General features: G+C 41.3%; 1 long non-coding RNA gene across 1 annotated transcript in view; it reads right to left on the bottom strand.

Moving 5' to 3' along the window:
* Window positions 1–187: 187 nt before the first annotated feature.
* The window catches only part of LOC119150537, a 36,177-nt gene continuing 26,240 nt past the window's right edge, over window positions 188–10,124 (bottom strand). The window contains exon 3 of the long non-coding RNA XR_005105108.1: window positions 188–979. This is a non-coding gene — a long non-coding RNA (uncharacterized LOC119150537). The remainder of the gene's footprint in view (window positions 980–10,124) is intronic.

Below are 10,124 nucleotides of genomic sequence, written 5' to 3'. Positions count from 1 at the left end.
AGAAAGGTCTTGGGGTGTAGGTGCCCACGCCCCTGCAGCTAACATCCCAACGGGATGGCAAGGGAGCCTGTCCTGTTGGAAGCTATTGCTCTTCCAGGCTGTTTTTTAACCCAAGCAAATATTTTTATTTAGCATGCATCTGCCTCACAGTTTTGGCTTTGTATTTGAAGTAACCACAAGTGACTTCATTCATTTAATTAGAGGTTAGGCTGATACATGTAATCCCGTAACTCCGTCCGTGTGCCGGCATTCTGGGCAGGTGTTGCTGCGCTTTAATCCAGCCCCGCTCAAGGTAAGGTGGTTGCAGCCAGGAGGCAGAGCTTTGGCTGAAAGTTACTGAGTCAAGGAGATCTTAGTGTCAGTGTGTGTTTGTAAACTCTTGGCCATGGCTAGCAGTTCACAGGAATCATTAAACTTAATGGTTGTAATTAATTAATTTACACCTTTAAACAGTATCCTAAAATCTGCAATGGAAACACTCATTGAAAAAAACCCAGTGCTTAAGGCCTGTAAATATTACTTATGGATGGAGTTTACACTGGAAAAAGAGCAGTTCCTTGCTCACCAGCCTTGCAACATGAAATGAAATACATTTTTGAATATGTAAGTGAAACACCCAGAAATTAAGTACAATGCAACAAATTTTCTTGCAGTCTTAAAAGACTTTATCCTCACAGATGATGGACTTCAGCCAGTTCCAGAGGATCCACTGCTCCCACTGGCTTGACGAGAAACTAGAGTTGCTCCACACCTTGAAATCAGGTCTTAAATCTTGACTCCTTCAGAAAACAGGTGGATTTTGTTAAGAGTTCAGCCTTAATCTCCCTCACCTTGCATCCAGTAGCAGCACTTGGCTCATTTGGTGTGCTGGTGTCATGCTGTGGTTACATGACAGCTTGCTCTGCCCCAGGTCTACAGGCCTGTGTCTGGCTCTGCACAGCCTTCCTCTGCCTTTGTTCAAAAGAAGTCAGGGACGTGGCTGGAAAAAGAATAATCCCCTCTGTTATTTTGTTGCTCCTCTCCTTCCAGAGAATTGTTTTGAAGATTTCTGTGGGTGATTTTTTGGGGGTGCCTCTCTGCTGCCTTGGGAAGTAGTAGCTGGGTAGGAAGGCTCTGCACTTAAGGACTGATGGCCTGAGGGATGGCCGAGATCCAGGCTGGATGCCTGAGGGACCTGGGCCCAAGAGATTACTTGCATAACTAGGGCAGTGTCTGCAGTGTGATTTGCCCAATGCATGTTTCCTTCAGCATCTCGTCATTCCCTGCTCCTGGACATTTTTCCCTGTCCCCTCATCCCCTCATGTGAGCTGAGGTACTGGATTACTGAAGCAATCTGATTCTATCTATCTATCTATTTATCTATCTATCTATATTTATTTTTATCCAAAGCACTTCTCTCCTGTGATGTGAAGTGTCCCTCAGAGAGTTTTATGCAGAGTGTCTGAAGTGATGGACAGTTTCACGGTGGAGTGGGATTGAGAAGCGAAGATAGGAGGTAGGGAAAAATGAGCTGACTTACACCCTGCTTTGCTCACAGAACTGCAGCAAATAGATTAACAAGTGGTCCTAGCCTGTTCTGGTTTTCACTTACAAGAAGAAGGAAAGGAAAATAAGTGTGAGTAAGGGGACTAATAGTTCTGCAGGTATTAGCTGTGAGCTTATGAGGGAGGTGCTGAGCCCCTGGAAAACCTAAAAAGGCAACAGCTTATTCTTACTTTTTTTCTAAATGGTAAGCACATTTGAATATTCATAATTACTATTTACACCTTGATAAACTGAAAGTTGATTGCACGTGGCTAAGGCTGATGTTTATCATACAGGTCTGAGCAAGATGGCAGGAATGCATTTGATCTGAGTTTGCACAGCACAGAATGAAGTTCTGTCTTGTCAAGTGGATCTCCTAGGCAATACAGGAATACATTAAAAACATCAACATCAATAATTATAGAATGTATGAATATACATACATTTGTCTTTTCTGATTTACCTCTATGTCTTGTAATTATAGCCCATATTTTATCCCACCATTTATGATATAATGTTTATATTTGACAGAATATAAACATATATACATATATATAAGGGCAAGGAAAATTTTATTCTTTGAAGTGTGTGTGTAGACACACATGCCTGTATACACACACACACACACACATTTTTATGTATATATACATATCCATATCTCTTGAGGGAAGGGGGAAGTTCTCCTTGCCATTGAGGACAGGATAAGAAATACTTTAAGTTGCAGCTATCTAGATTCTGGTTAGGCACCAGGGTAAAAAAACCCACCCTTGTAAGTGGTAAAGTTTGTGTAACCCTGGAGCAGGCTGTCTAGGGAAGCTACATAATATCCATCTTTGGAGGATATTTAAGTAATCAGTTTCATTCACATCAATCAATAACAATTCTTTATTCTACTTGGGAAGAAGAATAAATCTGTCAGGGTCCCATTCAGCTCTGCATCTCTAAATTATTTTAATTATTTCACTTCTTTTTACTGTTCAGGAAGGAGGAACTCATGCTTACTGAATTAAACCAAGACCTCAGAGTGTTCATAACACCATCACCAAGTGTTTCAGAGATTGCATTTGGAAAGACCCATTGTCAAGACAGTACTCATACAATATTCCATCATAGGATGATGGCTATGATAGTATTTATGGATAGTAACATTCAGACTTTCATAGCTCAATCATTTGGCAGGACTTTTAATATCAGGTAATTCTGTAAGAGGTGTGATTCATCTAGAAGGGAGGAAAAGAATCATAGAAGGGAAATCCCTTCTATTGCAATAGCAGTGCTTGAGGTCATGCTTGAGTTCAGCACTTCTGTCTTCCAGGAGTCCTTTTGTTGCTTCTTTTCCTGATGGAGAAGTGATGAGAAGAGCTTGTCGGTGCAGAGGAGAAAGAGGGAGGAAAATCCCTTAAACATCTATCAGACGGAAAACTGGTGCTTACTACTGAATCAAGTAGTGATGGTAAGAAAAAAAATACCCAAACTCATCTCTGCCACTTAGACATCAAGAACTGAACTGTTTTTGTAAATTTTCCATTACACTCATCTGAATACAGTAAGAGAGACACTGGATTCCCTGGGAGATTTTTACCAGGGTATTGTGGGAGTAGGGGTTCTTATTTATGCCACTGGGCCACGGCTCCCTCTGCTTTTTCTGCTTTTTCTTTTTTTTTTTTTTTTCCTTCTCATTTTCTTCTTCTTTTTAGTATCTGTGGTAGACATGTTAGAAGTACAGAGCTGGAATTGCAGTGGGTTCCAAAGAAGTTGAAACTTTAGATCTTGCCTTAGCCCCTTTTCTTGAGTTGAACACTTAAATGTTAAGAATAATATTCTCTAAGGCTGGTGAAACATTGTGATAAATGACCTATGGAGGCAAACATTTTTAAGAACAGGTTGTATTAGCTAGAAGAGGGTTAAGTATGGCATTAACCATACTCCAGATTGGCCTTAACCATGCTTACCTCCTGGTGCGGAGGTAACAGGCAAGCTGAAATCTCGGAATGACTTTTAGCGCTGTTTTGGGAGAGTCTATGAAATGTGTGAAAAGGTTGCAGTGGTAATGGTAGTATCTTTCTGAATTGATTTTTATCTGTCATACATTCCTCTGATATCTGTACATACTGGGTTAAGCCTCACGGTCAGAGACATATAGCTATGTATAGCTACGTTTGAGATAGCAGCCCAGACCAGCATTGCTGTCCTTCTGCAATGTACTATACAGAGAATTTCAGTAAGTCCCCAGCAAGTAATAACCAGAAGACCAACATTATTTTTGCCTAGGAGAGCAAAGTGCTTTCGGTGGATTTTGGAGCAGGCTCAGACAGGGCTTGTGGCTAAATTGAAGAAAATAAGAACCGCAGCAGTAAGCCAAAACAAAGGCCCATGGAGCTCAGCGCCATGTTTCTTGCAGTGGTTGAGAGATGCCTAAGAAGGAGTGTAGAAACAGGGTCTGTTGTTCCTGATATTTTTCCAGCCCGTACTTTGCCACAGTTTTCATGTGGGATCTGGGGCTGTGGCTTAGCATTCTAGTACCTCAGTTTCTCAGTTGGACAGTAAGTGTAAAGATGTTTCTTGCCTCACCCTTTTTTGTATCTTGTTTGTTTAATTTTCACTACAAACTCTTTAGGATGGAGTTTTTTCTTGCTTTGTGTTTGCTGTACCTAGACACATAGTTATTTACCATGGACATTTACAGTGTGGTCCGTGCTTCAAGGTTACCATCCAAGCGTAGCAGACTTCACTTAACTGTGACCTGTGACTCTCTTAATGGTCTTTGATTCAGGTTGAGGGTTGTAAGCATAAAGCACTGCACAGATAACACTGCAGAGGGATGGGTTATGCACAGGAATGGTCTTCTCTTTCCAAAACTGCCTGCCTTAATGCGCAGAGAGAATGGCTGGGTTTAGGTAGGGCAAGCCCACTCATTTGAGCCTTTACCTTGATGTTTAGGCTAGGACATTTAGGCTGTGCTGCCTAAATGTACAGCGCACACCACAGCAGGGGACCCTAAAGCGGAGTCTAGATTTTGGAGCTGTTTGCTTCAGCCTGCTCTTCAGCATCTGTGAGTCAGCAAATGGTTAACAAACAGCTAAAGACAATGCCTCATCTGAAGTCCAGCAGGAACTACTATTGTTTTCCTTTCTATATTCCCATCTGATGAGATTACATAAGCAGTTTTAACTTTAGGTATGAAGTAAGCATTTAGCACAGAGCTATACCCTCTGGGAGTGGGTGGGAAGAGTCAGGGAATGCAGCTAATGAATGCCTGCTCGTGTAATTAAAGCCCTTACTCCTCTCTCCTCTATTGCTCGAACAATTTCAACATACAGCACAGTCAGTCAAATTTTCTTAGATAGAACAGCCTGCACTTCAGCAGAATTGCCAGTCTTCCAGGTCTTTAGCATCCTGTGCTCTTTTCCCAGTGAGCTCTAGTCTCACTAGAAGTTTTTATTTTCTCCCCAAAAATATGCAGTTTGGATAACATGAATGGTAAAAAATTCACTGCAACCCATTCTCATTTATTTTAGATATTTCCAGTAACATTATCTTATGTATGTTTCTATTTATTAAGCCAACCATACACACTTTAAAATCAGTAAAGCTCTTTTAAATTGCGGTTAATTTCCATGTGCTTGGTGAATACGTGAATGAGTGACTCTATCATTCCTTGCTAATATGGGAGAACTTCTGGTAACATTTTCTCTCAAGATGGAAACACCTCTTCTCAGCAGCTCTTAGCAATGGAATTATGTGGGAAGTTCTAAGTGAATAAAAAGTGACCATGTGAAGGTAATCTTTAGTCATGAATCATACAGCATGAAGCATGTCAATCTTTTCCCTGTTAATTTTTTGTGATTTCCCCCAATTCATCAAAATGTGGAGAAATAGCCAAGAAGTATCAATTTCTACAGTATATGGTGAATGCTTCTGACCAGCTTTTTATGTTTGTAATTGTCTAATCTGACATCCTCAATAACACAGGCTGTTGAGATTCATCTGTGGTTTCTGTGTCAGCCCCATAACTGCTGCTAGATGCACGACACCTCTTTCAGGAAGGGACTGCTTTGATTTCATCAAAGAGAACAGAATTGTGTAAGGGGTCTGGTACCCCCAGTGCTTACTGTAAATCCTGTTTTAGAATAACTGGTATAGGTGTGGGATTTAATCTCATTTGGCACATCCTCAGCCAAACAATTTCACTGGGATTTTACCTCAAAAGTGTTAAGTATTGAATAGGTTTCATTATCTTGTATGTTAAGAGGTTAATTACATTTTATGTCTGTTCAAAGATCATGGCCATTTTCAATAACAATGAGGAAGTAAATTAATTCCTGGACTTTCAAAAGCAGAGGAAAGGCATTTCCTCTGTGTAGGGCAAATTCTGCGCATGGGGAATAACATGAAAAGCTTTTATAGTGGCCAAAAATTCCAGCTTTCCAAGTGGAGAGAAAATTTTTTTGCCCTGTATCATCAGTGGCAAAATTTCCCCAAGAAAAATTCCTCCAAAGAAGGATGTCTGTTTACGCATGAGAACTTACCATCATTTGCTGAATTAAATAAAAGAGTCCATAGACTGCTTCCTAAAAACTAATCATCTCCCATCAGGGAAATGGTGATTTTGCTTTGTAAACGTGGGCTTAGTCAATGTCCACGGAGTGAATCTGATCATGTGTTTTAGCTCAAAAAGTATATTGTTTTCTTGTGAGTCATAATGATTTCAGGGAGAAGGGACTCCGCATTTTTGCAGTGACAGCACTTATTGGTAACACTAACATAATCATTTATTCCTGTCTTCACTGAGAGAGTTTTGTAAGATTTCTGCCATGTACATGCAGGGAATGTGTTTTCATGTCACATGCCTCCACTTCTGTAATTTTTACAGCTGTGGAACACAGCCCAAAAGCTGCTTATTATAAATTATCATTCACTTATTCAGGTGGAGAGAAGTAGAAGTAGTCCCAGATAAATTTGGGAATAGTAGAGAAAGGAGTAGTGTATCATGTCTAGGAGATGCTATAGAAATCTATTGGTCTCTGGTCTGCATGGAGCACCCTAAATAACTGTCTTTCCGTCCTCATGGTCCTAGAGCATTAAAATTGAGGACTGTCTGACCTGGATCACCTGCACCAAGCAAATGCACCTCTCTGTGGTTGACCTTCTTCATGTGGAGTGAGAGCACCTTTGCATAGTGCAGTAACATAGTCCAGACTGAGCGGGACAGGCAGCTTCTGAGGGGCTGTAGGTTTATGGTTTTTGGTATGCTCCTGTAATAGTTCGTTGTCCAAAAGCATTTTGCATGCTTTTTAATTGGACTGATGAATTTTCCATACGTTTTAGAGAAGGCATTTCTTCAATTGGTAGATCAGTTTTACAGAAAGCTGCTTTTTCCATTGCAAAACCATTTAATATTTTTTTTAATGGGATAATTGGTGAAGCTCCTCATCATTGTCATCAAAATATGTTTACCTTACAAGTCCTCTCTACTCAGAAGAATAGACGTTGAAAAAGAAAACTAACCAGATGCTTTTGCATGATAGTTTAGGATGGACTGAAGGAAATATCCTACTGTGGACAAGGTAGGGACTGAAAGTCCAACACCAAATTTAAGCACAGTGTGTACAGCTTTATCCTAGCTGTGTCACATCTGGCTTATGCAGCAGTAGTCAAACAACCTAAGAAGTCCGGTGCACAGCTGATATTGATCTCCTTAGCCTCCTTGTTCTGCTGTTTTGCCATTTCCCCCCTTTTATGGTTATGTACATTGCCCAAACTCATTCATTTTAAAAATAGATGAAAGGGAAATACTGACTTTATGGCTAATTCTCAGTTAACTTGTCATGAAATTTCATGACAACATGAGGCAGAAGCACAAGGAGCTCACAGTAAATATTTCATGGGATTTTTTACCACAGTAAAGGCCTGCAGTGGTCTGAGATGTTTTGGATGAGGCCAGTTATATCTGCCTACATATGTTTTGTCTTGCAATTTCAGTAGGCGTATGGCATCCTGTCATTTCTAAAGGCCTAAATAAAGTCATTTAGGTGTGCACTGAGGAGCAGCTATGATATTCTCCCAAAGAAATGGCTGCATTTCAGGGGTGGTTCCAGTTTGCAAGAAAAAGTGGGAGAGAATGAGTACCAGAGTGCCCTGTGTCACATCATCTGCCGAGAAACACAAAACAGTACATGCTGGATGTGTATGTGGAAAATAATTATTATTCTTTCATGAAAGGAATACATGGGCTGTATGCTCCAGTAAGGATATACACTTATGTACACATGTATGTACAGATGGTAGAGAGTGGAACAAAGAAGATTAAATCTTGAGAGAGGCAACAAGATGCAAACAACAGGGATAAAGACTGTGGCATAGTATCTACAGAGTAAAGGCTGGGTGGTTTTCACAGATTCCCCATTAATTTCTTCTCTTTGACACTCTCAGGAGCAACTTTTCTGTTCTTCATGAGTCCTCTGAATCTTTGTGCCTTTCTCTTCTTATGGGTACAGTGCCAGGCTACAACAGTGCAGCATGTTTCTGTAGTGCCTGTCCCTGCTGCTCAGATCTGCCTGCATTGCACTCCCCTGAGCTCCTGGCTCTGGGGGTAACTGGGGCAGCGTGAGCAAAACTCTGCTCTTGCAGCACCCTTACAGGTCATCCTGCTACCTGAGCGGGAAAGTATCTTTTTTGGCATATCCAGTGGATCTAACAGCATTATGATTGGTTGTAACTGTGATTCAGAATTCACAATCTGAGAGAGACTTTGATTCACTTCAGTGTGATGGAAAATGAAATGGAGTGATAAGTTTCAGGCTTTCCTTGTGATGCTTAGAGATCATCAGTCCTAGGGGTAGTATCTCAGTGTCTGTGGCTCACTAGGAACACTCTTGACATGGTCACTCTCGTCTAGCCCCTGCAAGTACACTCAGCTTGAACCTATATCTGAAACAGCAGTGATTAGTTATTCCTGGGCACAGACCAGGACCTTGCTCTAAGCACACGTAATTCAAGCAGTCCCTGTGCTGCTGTGACTATTTACTCTTCTGGCTACAGGTACATTACAGGCTGTGGGAGCAGGTATTCAGATGATCTGTCTCTGTTCTCTTTCTATGGTACGCTGAATCCCTAGAGATGCAGGGAGGAAGTAATCTCTGCACCCTTTGTACTTGTGGTAGATTCTTGTGGAGATTGTAAAAGGAAGATCTGTTCTGCCCCCTTGGCTGCTTGGCATGTATACTGTAACTGGGCATTAACGAAACCAGGATTATCTCTGACCTCACGTTCTGTAGAGAGATTGGTTCCTTTATAGACAGGACAGATGGCACTGGAATGGGAAGAGTTTACAACAGGCCAAAGTAGAACAGTGCTGTTACTTCAAAGTGGGAGTCTGCAAACTCTGGGGAAACTTCCAGGTAGTGCAGCTATTCCGGGCAGAGAAGGTGACTCCTAATGAAGTCCTGCACGATTCTAACAAAGCTCTGGAGTAGTTCACCCACTTCCACTGAACTATGCATAAAAACCCAACAATGCTGTTGTAGTCCGTAGCTAATTTAACATCTGAATTGCTCATCAAAGGTAAATCCCCTAAGTTTACACCCACCATTACTTGAGCATATTTGCAGATTAGAAGCACCTACACACACTTACCCATTTTTTGCCTTAGTTCAATACTCAGTGTATCTGCTTGATGTTAAGACATCACTGTTATTATGAAGAGAAAGTTGATAACAAAGTCTCTCAAGAATGAAATTAGAACATGTGTTTCAGCCTTATGTCTTAATTATAAGCAGAATCAGGCAAAACTAGTTTTGTAAAGTGCTCAGCATTGCTGATGATAAAACCCTGTTTCCTGCTTTTTGCATGTTTGTCAAACCATGTATTTTTTAGATGAATCATCTGATATTGGTCTCCACAGAGAATTTGATGGCAGGGGTGAGAAAGAGAGAAAACCTAACTTAAAATAGCTCATTCATTTCTAGGGACAAGGCTAGGGAAAAAAATACATCATTTTGTCCATGTAAAATATCCCACCAACTTTTCCTTTGACTTGCTCTGATGACCCGTTCTTTGGGGCAGAAACCTGACTTATGGCAACAGAAAGACTCATGCATCAGGGATGTGCTAACTGCAACTCAAAGAAATATCAGGCCAAACCTACTGCTAGTCAACTGCTATTCGCACTTGTGGGTAGAGGTTTCTAAAAGTCAAACTACAGATAGTTCTGTAACGAGTGACCACATGCAAATTCCTCTGAGCTTCTCACAGTGGCCATGCCACTGTGCCTCCCTCTGTCCTGGCTGGAGCTGTGTCTCTGGACCACATCCTGTGGAGCTCACCCCATGCCTTGGCTTGCCCATGCTGCTTTCAGTGAGAGCGTATTTGCCTGCCATCCAAGAAATGTGCTCTGGTTGACCTGAAACCATCAGGAGTCAGATGAAACACTTGCACCTGGGAAATATTTCAGGGTGAACGCAAGTGAAGTGCCAATTCCCTCTGTTTCCCAGTGTCCCAGAGCAGGTCACATGTATAGAAAATGCTTGGTACTGTTTAACTTCTGCCTCTGCCACAGAATGTTAGGTGAAGACAGAGGTAAACCTAGATTTCCCTTACCC

The sequence above is a fragment of the Falco rusticolus genome, chromosome 6 (genome assembly GCF_015220075.1).
Source record: "Falco rusticolus isolate bFalRus1 chromosome 6, bFalRus1.pri, whole genome shotgun sequence".
NCBI classification, from domain to species: domain Eukaryota; kingdom Metazoa; phylum Chordata; class Aves; order Falconiformes; family Falconidae; genus Falco; species Falco rusticolus.
This window is presented reverse-complemented; position numbering and strand designations above follow the sequence as displayed.